At 35.4% G+C, this 10,156-nt stretch overlaps 1 non-coding gene across 1 annotated transcript; it reads right to left on the bottom strand.

Moving 5' to 3' along the window:
* Nucleotides 1-5,913: 5,913 nt before the first annotated feature.
* Nucleotides 5,914-6,020, bottom strand: LOC131171541 (small nucleolar RNA R71). The gene has a single exon (XR_009142201.1). It is a non-coding gene; the product is annotated as a small nucleolar RNA R71 (small nucleolar RNA).
* Nucleotides 6,021-10,156: the final 4,136 nt, after the last annotated feature.

The raw sequence follows: 10,156 nt of genomic DNA, 5'->3' as shown, positions 1-10,156 counted from the left end.
GATGAGAATACAAACCTCATCTACACATTTACATAATTTAAACCTTCATTAAATAATTTAAGTGGGGTACCATTGACCCCATTAGCAACTTAAGTTTTTTGGTAGTTACTATTCACTTGACCATTTCCTTTCAAAAGTTGACTTTTTAATTCATAATATGTACACAAATGTTTGATACATATTTATACCACATTTTGGGTTCTAAATTTGTTGACATTGATTGCCAATTGCAATTCAAAGCCTCCTAAAAAGTATTTTCAAAAATTCAGTTTTTATGTCCTATGTTTGGTCTAAGCTACAGTGAGAATTTGGCAAACTTTTTTTCATCAAAGTTGTTTCTTTATGTGTCTTCTTTAATTTCCTTTTTGAATCACTCCATTTGGAGTTTTGTAGCTCAAGTTATGGTCAATTTACCATAACTGGCCGGATTGGTCCTTACTCAGATTTTTTGGGCAAATGTGGTTCTGCTAGATTTGGTGTCCTAACTTGGACTAGCAATTTGAATTGGTTAAGTTTAGAATTTGAGTTTGTGTTCTTCATGAAAGTTGTTCTAAATTGTCTAATCTTCCCATTGATATGAGATTCAGGTCATTCGGATATTTCTACACTGAGTTATGGCCAAATGAACAAATACTATTCATTTGGTCAATTTCCAGGGCCAGCAGGTTGGTTACCTAGATTTGGTCAATTTTTAGGGTATCCTAAGTTTGTTTTCTGGAAAAAGTTTCTTCATCAAAGTTGTGCCATTATGTATTTAGTTTCATGTTCAATTGGCCTTGCACCAATTGAACCTACACCACTCAAGTTACAGCTGATCAAACTTGCTAGACTCATATCCAACCCTGCAGGTCCTATGAGGCAGCATACCCAACCTCAAATCGAAAGCCATAATTCACTTCAATTTCTCATCAAACATAGCCAAATGGTCACTAATTGACCATTAGGACTTCCATTCACCAACACATGAGCAAAACCCTAACTTCATGCCTCAAACCCTAATTCAACATATCTTAATTCATATAAAGTCCTCCCATACAACTTCTAATATACTTTTAGTCATCAATCATCATCATTAAGTAAGTTTATATTCAAAAATTCATCAAACTCTTATGGTCATCAAGGCTGCCGAATTTTTTATCTTTCCAATACCCATTGTTTTCTTAATTTTTTTCATGCAATATCAACTCCTCATGACCTCAATTCATGGTTTAATAAAGGAAGGATGGGAGAGTAAGCACTAACCTCACTTTGACCGCTGCTTGCACTTATAGAAACTTTAGAATTTCCTCACTTTTTGATAATCAAAATGTTCCTCTTGATTCAGGGATAAATTTTAGTAAAGGGGCTTAGGGATTTTGGTGGATGGATAAAAAGAAAATTCAAGCTTAAAGCTTGAAAATATGGTGAAGAAAAATGGCCATGGAGGTTCGGCAAGAGGTTGAAGGTGTAGAGCAGAATGCTTTTTGCTATTTTTGACTTCTTTTCTCTTATTTAATGTCTTATAAATGTGTTTGTTAAATTTTGATTGGCTAAGGGGTTTTAATTATATCAAGCTTACATCATGCTTGTGTAATAACTAAGTTTAAATTCATTTTTTCTTTTTCTTTCTCTCATAATCATTTTTATTAAATTATTATCAATATTTACTCACATTTTATGTCATATAATTTATTTACTCAATTGGACAAGTTGGTCAAAAATCGTCTCCAAAGACGAAGTGACTAAAATGCCCTCCGTTTGGCTCAAGGAGTTTGAATTATCTGTACAGATCTTAAAAATTCTCCTAACTTTTTCTTGGCATTCTAATGCTATCTAGGGTATCGTAACTCTTCTTTGGTATCCCAGAAATAATTTCACAGGATTCCCCTCAGGTTTAGGGTTACTAGCTGTGAAAACAGTAACTTCCCGTTAGGGTCACCCATCGCTAGGGCACCGGCTCATTTAACTTTATTATATTTTATTTCTTAAATTTTTCTAAATTTTTTCTTACCATTATTTCGGTTATTTATGACTCCCCACTCTAGTTTACATATAGTTCTAGACATTCTAGCTGTCTGGTCAGACATTGGTCATCGGAACAATAGAACGTACGGACTATCTAAAGTGAGGGTGTTACAATTCCTCCCCTCTAATAAAAATTTGGTCCTCGAAATTTACCGGGTGTAGGTATCTGAGATAATTCCTTTACCTTTTTATTGCTCCCTCTGTCTACTCCTTTTATATATATGGTATTATTTAGTCTTTTCGAATCTATCATTATACACTTAGGCATATCATAAAGGAATGATACTTTACCTCAAATTTACATTTGGGGCATTTTGCCCCTCTCCGGCTTGGGTGACATTTGCAAGTGGTGTTACTGTTGTACCTGGGCCTTCCACGACCTCTGTCTAGGTCCGTGGTAAATTCCTCTTAGGACAATCTTTCGGACGATGGTCCATGGCCCCACATCTATAACAGGCTCCAGTCAATCCCCTACATTCACCTTTATGCCAATTGTTACAATGGCCACATTTTCTTGCTAGTCTTGGTGCACTCACTACTAGTATCTCTGGTTGACCTCTTCTAGGTATAGGCCTAGGTCTAGGTCTTCTACTTTGATCAGATGTCTGACTTAACTGTTCTCTCGGCCTCTTATTACTAGACTGTCCAAATTTTCTCTTTTGTTGATCACCACTCCTCTTCTATTCCTCTTCATGAATACAGCTAATATATTTCTTTTTGAACTCTATCAGAAAGAATTCTCAAGTTATGTCGACTGGTGGCACTACCTTGGTTACGACATCTCACCACCGATATGCAACTTCTTATAGCAATAAAACTGCACACTCCAAACTCTATTCTGGTGTGCAATGGAGCTACTGCAGGACTCTTTCAGTCCTTTCTAACCAATACTTAGCCGCTGAAGAATCGTTTTCCTTTCTACCATTGAAATCTACAGCTCCATACTTCCTAATTTTTCTTAAAGGTGATTTCTACTGAGGCGGTGGTGGAATAACCCTAGTCATCTATCGAAAGAATTTAGTCATCTGCTCAAACAAGGCCTGTTGGGGTTGTACAGACACCTCTTACATTGGTGGAGCAGGATCTCCCCGATTTCCAACATCATTCCCAGTCGGGATACGGCTTACTACTTCTTCCTCTACTGCCCTCTGCGATTCTGAGTCCATACCTTAACCTGAAAAAACCAAAGAAAACAAATCTGCATTAGTGTCATATCGACTCTTATGAATGTAATGCATGTTATGCACACGATCTTATTCTATCTATTGATGCCTAGGAACGCCTAAACCGTGCTCTGATACCAATAAATGTAACACCCCTCACCCCTCTACAGTGTAGCCGAGCAAGGCATGTCACACTCGGTGCCAGAGCACCCTAACTTGTCTTACTTTATTCCTTTAATAATTTATTCTCATTATATTTTAATATCAACTATTTTTCTATGGAGAAACCAGTGGAGTTTCCCCTATTTCTATTACCATTTGGTGTATTTTACTATTCACCTGCTTGAAATTTCAATAATATTTTCACAATAATATCTCATCACACATTGAATTCTTGCAACTCATTTGCATATATATTGATGCATGCATTTTAGATCATCATTTAGGTGAAATTTTTGCACATAATTTACCCTTGTTCTTAACCATTATTATAGATATTAGTATATATTTAGTCAATTTTGCAATTTTCACTTTTCTTAGTTTAATTTTTGGAATTTACTTGTTTTGTAGGTTAAATTTGGAGAAATTTGATGTATTTGGATCAGAGTAGCCATTTGGAGGAGATTAAAGTCGAATTGCAAAAATTTTGAAGTTGAGTAAAAAAATGGCCGAGAGCGACACAACTGCAAAGACAAGAATTAGCTTATGTCGCAGGTTATGTCAATCGTCAGATATTCACGCCGAGAGCGACACAACCCGCAACACAACCCACGACACAACTGACTCGGCTTATGTCATTTTTACTGGAAAATAATTGACGTGGCATTTCCGTTACTCCAGCTTTTTACCTCACTTTCTCTGGAACCTTCCCCCTTTTACCCATTCTAGGGCAGACCCTTAGCCTATATAAAGCCTCATTTTATCATTTTCTTTCCATAGAGAGCAAGGGAGGCATTTTTAGAAGGAGAGAAAGAGAGAAAGAGAGGAGCACGTTCTGCATTCTTCCAGCAGCCTACAGAACTCGTTTTCTGCACTTTTCTGCAGCAGATTCTGCTGCATATTTCTGGGTTTTTCTACCCTTTAGCTTACATTTCCATTATTTCTTCATTTATACATTTGGGTTTGTCTTTAAACAATGATTTGTGAGTAGTTGATTGAGATTCTAGAGATGGGTTTGTAAATATTGATTTGTTTTGTGGTTTTGAACTGATTTGGCCATTTAAATGAAGATTGTTATATTTTGATTTATTGCTTGTGTGCTTATTGCCTTGCTTGATGAATGGGCCCTCATTAAGTTAAGCTTTAATCCTTAATAGATGGACTGAAAAGTGAATATTAGGGATAGATAATCTTGCAATAAACTTGGTTTTCTTGGTGTTAGAGATAAGCTAAGAAAATTAAGGGGCCTTTTCAAAATCAATTAGAGCATTAATTGGGTTTTTGTTAGGTTTGAAATACCGTGAAAACAGGGTTTGACTTAATGAAAACCAACTTTGAGATGCTTGAAAAAGGTTTCAAAAATTTAAGAATTGATTTCCCTCAAAATTGCAATTCTCATGTGTTTGGCTAAATTAGGGAAAAATCACATGCAAACAATATTGAAAATCCAATCTCTAGAATCAATTTATTTTTCATTGAAATTAGATTTAAATCCTCCAAACCTCATAAATAGCAATTTCAATTTAAATCCAATTTAAATCCAATCTCTAGAATCACTTTATTTTTTTTATTGAATTTAGACTTAATTCCTCTCAAATTTCATAAATAGAAATTTCAAATTAATTTTTGGTAATCTAGTTTAATTAATTTTAGTTAATTGTTTGATTTAGTTTTAATTCCTCAAATACCAATTTTAATTCCAAATTTCATTTTACATCTTTAATTTTTGTCATTCTACTTAGCTTATACTTTTATTTCCAATTTAAGCACAATTCTCTGTGGGATCGATATCATTTTTTTTAAAACTATACTACTGTGACCCGTGCACTTGCGGATATACACAACAGTTATCAAGTTTTTGGCGCCGTTGCCGGGGAATTGTTTGTTTTTAAGTTGGATTTTAATTGTTTTAAGCTAATTAGAATTTTTATTTTCTTTTATTTTCACTATTGTTCCTTGTGTTTTTCAGGTACTTTTCTTGTTTATGAGACGATCGAAAAGCACAAGTGATACCGAATTGTTGTTCAATCCTGAAATTGAAAAATTCTGTCGAGCCAACAAAAAGGAATACAAGAGAAGAAAGGAAGCAGAAAAAGAAGAACAACAAAGATTTGAGCAAGAGGAGACAATTGAAAATATGGAGAATCAAAATAGAGCTATTGGTGGAAACAATGGAGCAAATGAGCAAAACGGGCAAAATGCTGTGGTTAATCAAAATGATCCTCAAAGAAGATCCATGTTGGATTATGCTTTTCCTAGATGTGCTGATGTGAGAGATAACAGACCTATTATTGGAGCCAATCAATTTGAGTTAAAGACTGGTCTCATTCAAATGGTTCAGAATTCACAATTTGGAGGTAGTCCACTTGAAAATCCTCATTCTCATTTGAAGAAATTTTTGATGATATGTGGTACACAAAGGCAACCTGGAGTTTCTGATGAAGTTATTCGACTCACCTTATTTCCATTCTCTCTTCGGGATTCAGCATTGGAGTGGTATGACTCGCTTCCACAAGCTATTATAGCTACTTGGGAGCAACTATCTCAAGCTTTTCTATCTCAATTTTTCCCACCTGGGAAGACCACTCATTTGAGGAATTTGATGGTAGCTTTTAAACCAATGGATGATGAAACTTTGTATGAATCTTGGATGAGATTTAAGGAGCTTGAAAGGCAATGTCCTCATCATGAAATACTGAAATGGATGATTGTTTAGAATTTCTATACCAGAGTTACTCCAGCCATAAGAAACACAATTGATTCACAAGCAGGAGGAGATTTCATGAGAATGACAAGTGAAGAATGCTATGATCTATTAGAGAAGATTGCTCATAATACCCATTTATGGGGAAATCCTAGAGCACTTGAGCCAAAGAAAGCTGGGATCTATGAACTTGACTCAGTTAGCTACATGAATGCAAGATTTGACCAGTTGACTCAGCTTCTTAGTGATTTTTGCACAAAAGCAACAACCTCAACTCCTACAACTATGCAACAAGTTGCCTTCACAGATGGAACTCAAAGTTGTGGAGTTGATTACTCTTCTTATGGTGATAATTATTTGCAAGAAAAAGCTGCTTATGCAGGAGGTTATCAACAAAAACCTATGGAAAATTCTTACTCTAATGTGAACAACTCAACATGGAGACCACAAGCAACTTTTGCTCAACAAAGCCAAAGCTCAAATTATGCTCATAACCAGCAGTATGTGCAGCAAAATAGGCCTCAATTTCAGCCTCAATTTTAGCCCACAAGGCAGCCACCACCTGGATATCAAGCAAGAGCACAACAATCTCTTCCATCTCATGAACTGAAGCCAACCTTGGAAAGCATGATGGAGAAATTTTTTGCTGAACAAAGCAAGATGAATAGCAAATTGGAGGAAGAAATGCAACACATGAGACAAACCATGGATCAATTACAAGTCCACAACCGCATGTTGGATACTCAATTGGCGCAACAAGCAAGCTCATCGGGAAGCAATTCCTATGGGAAACTACCTAGCCAACCACAAAACCCTCATGAACAATGTAAGTTGGTGACCTTGAGAAGTGGTAAAAAAGTTGGTCAAGAGAGTGAAAACAAGAGAGAAGAAAAAGAGAGCACAAAAGAAGAAAATTCAGTTGAGAGCAAGAAAAATGAAAAAAAAAGAAGAAAGCAAAAGTGAGCAAGATGAAGGAGAGAAACCATACATCCCACCTGAACCTTACAAGCCCACCCTTCCCTACCCTCAAAGATTCATCAAGCACAAGCTAGACAAACAATTTGGCAAATTCCTTGAAGTGCTAAAGAAGTTGTATATCAATGTGCCATTCACTGAGGCACTATCCCAAATGCCAAGTTATGCCAAGTTTTTGAAGGAGATTCTTTCCAACAAGAGAAGGCTAGAAGATTATGACACCATCAACTTGGGAGAGCAATGCAGTGCTATAATTCAGAAGAAGTTACCTCCCAAACTCAAAGATCCGGGTGTGTTTTCCATTCCTTGTCATATTGGTGATAACTGTGTGGCAAATGCTTTATGTGACCTTGGAGCTAGCGTCAGCCTAATGCCTCTTTCAATATATGAGAAGTTGAATATGGGAGAATTGAAGCCCACAAACATGTATCTTTCATTGGCTGACCGTTCAATTAAGTATCCAGAAGGCATTCTAGAAAATGTGCCTATCAAGGTTGGGAAATTCTACATTCCGGTGGACTTTGTCATTCTAGATATGGAAGAAGACACAAAAGTTCCTATCTTATTGGGAAGAATCTCCTTCAAAAACTTGGCATACCCAACCTCAAATCCAAAGCCATAATTCACTTCAATTCCTCATCAAACACAGCCAAATGGTCACTAATTGACCATTAGTGTCACACCTTACCCCTCTGTAAGGCATAACATAATCCCGTAGAATACCTAATGAACTACCGAACTTCACTTACTGATAAATCATTAAGCACCCTACAAGGGATTTTAAAACAATTTTCTTATTTTTGATAAATGGTGAGCATTTTCTAATAGGTATTTAAAACATTTAATTGAAGTTAAAAACTAGTTAAAACTTTTAGCCCATTTTATTTTTCCGCAAATTTTATAAATATTTTGACAGAGTTCCATTTATATTTTGAGAAAACAGTTCTTCAAATACCTGTAAAAAAAAACACTTCTAAAAATTTTTCTCAACCACTACTTCAAATTCTCAATCAATCTCAAATCTCAAGATTTCACAATCAACATTTCTCAATTTCCAAAATTCAATAATCCTCAAAATACTAGCAATTCATCTCTTTCAAATTAAGTAAAATAGTTCCACTCATATTTCATTAGAGACAAAACAATTTATATATACATCACTACAAAATTTACATCAAAGGAAATTCAAACTAAATTTTTATTACAAACTTCATACAAACTTTGTACAAGCTGCTCAAGACCATTTTACATGTCCATACATTTATGTGCAATACATACATCAAAAGAAATATTTACAGTTAGGGTATAAATTATACCCGATGACTTCAAGCTGATAGCTCCTCACACCTCAACAGCTCAATTTGCTGCTCCTCTAGTCTCTAAATCTGCGACGGCAATAAAAGCTATCGCTGAGTACTAGGACTCAGTGGTACACAACATACTAAAATAATCTTTATGCAGAAATAAAATCACATTTACTCAAAATTTGAACTGAGCATGCGAGTTAAACACAAAACATAATTTATGAGATTTTAATCCCAAACAATTTCATTTTGAAGTGTCAAATCACATTTCATAAAACCCACAGTTAGATCATGCCATTCGAAACAAATAGAATCTCAATAGCTAGAGGCTAAAGAGAAATCACATCACAAGGCTAGCTAGCTCAAATATATGGATATCCATTCACATCCTCTTCTACTGGCACACCTCAACACTTCTCCAAAGAAGGAATCAAAATTCGAAACTAATTACCCTTACTAGTCGTGCTAGTGAGGTGTTCAAATATATGGTCATGACACTGTGGTTTCAAAACTTATCTTAACAATTTGCTAAACATTGTCATTTCAAATATACACAATAACTTTCACAATTTAAATCAAAACATCATAAATAAGGTCACAATAAACTTTCAACAATTCAAAGCAAAAGTAAAATGCATATTTCATTCACTTTAACAATGAATTTTAAAGCATAGTGATGTTGTGCACAAACCTCAAGCGAGTCGCCTCTTGGCCTTGACTCGGTTCCTCGGGTTCTTTCTCGATATTCTTTTCAACTGAAGCACACAATTTTACAGTGTTTCAGTACCATAATTTAACATAAATCCAAAAATAAATTTAACTTCACTTTTACCTAGCTCTAACGTGCTAAACTCGACGTTCTTGAAATTTTGTGTTTCGGGGTTACTATTCACTATACTATTCAAGTCAAATTGTTGACTTTCTAAGGCTTAATAGGTATGGGAATTCCAACTTCACCCATATACCACATTTTGGTCACTAAATTTGTTGGTTTTGGTTGTTTATTCAAATTCTAAGTCTTTTAGGTAAATTTGATAAAATTTCAGTTTTGGTGTCTAAGGTTGCACTGTTCCATTGGTCACTTTTCTGTTAGAATTTGACAAAACTTCCTTCATAGAAAATGTTCCCTATTATCTTAAGTTTATTCTCCTTTTTGAATCACTCCAATTGGAGTTTTGTAGCTCAAGTTATAGCCATTTGAACCATGGCTGCTGGATTAGACACAACCCAAAATTCTGGGCAATTTTTGGTGCTGGCAGTTTTGGGTCACCAACTTGGGGTGGCCAAATGACTTGGTTAATGGCATAATTTGGGGTTGTGTTCTTCATAAAAGTTTTAGGTCTACATCTCATCTAACCACTGGTAAAATTTCAGGTCATTTAGACCTGCCTAGCTCAAGTTATGACCAAATGAACGAATATTGTTCATTTGGTCAGTTTGTACAGAGGCAGACTGTGATTTTTCAACTTTGGTCAATTTGTTCACTAGGTTTTGGTCACTTTTTGGGCATGCTTCCTAAATGAAAATTGTGTCATTTAGTGTCTATTTTCATCCCCAATTGGTCCCATACCAATTGGACTTGTAAAATTTCATTTTTGGTCCCTTAAAAGAAATTTGGTCATGCTGCCAGCAACATGACCATACTCCATCCGAATTTGGCCTTAACCCCCACCATTCCAACACACTTCATTTGGTCACAAATGACCATTTTTAACTTCACATTAGTTCAAAGACATCATTTACCACTTCTTCACATTCTTGGTCTCTAAACCCTAATGTTCAAAACCCTAATTCACCAACTCATGCATTTAGCTACTTTCAAAGTCTTTAATCCTAACCATTCAACT

Source organism: Hevea brasiliensis, chromosome 12 (assembly GCF_030052815.1).
Source record: "Hevea brasiliensis isolate MT/VB/25A 57/8 chromosome 12, ASM3005281v1, whole genome shotgun sequence".
NCBI lineage: Eukaryota > Viridiplantae > Streptophyta > Magnoliopsida > Malpighiales > Euphorbiaceae > Hevea > Hevea brasiliensis.
Note: the sequence above shows the minus strand (reverse complement) of the source record. Positions and strands in the feature narration are given on the sequence as shown.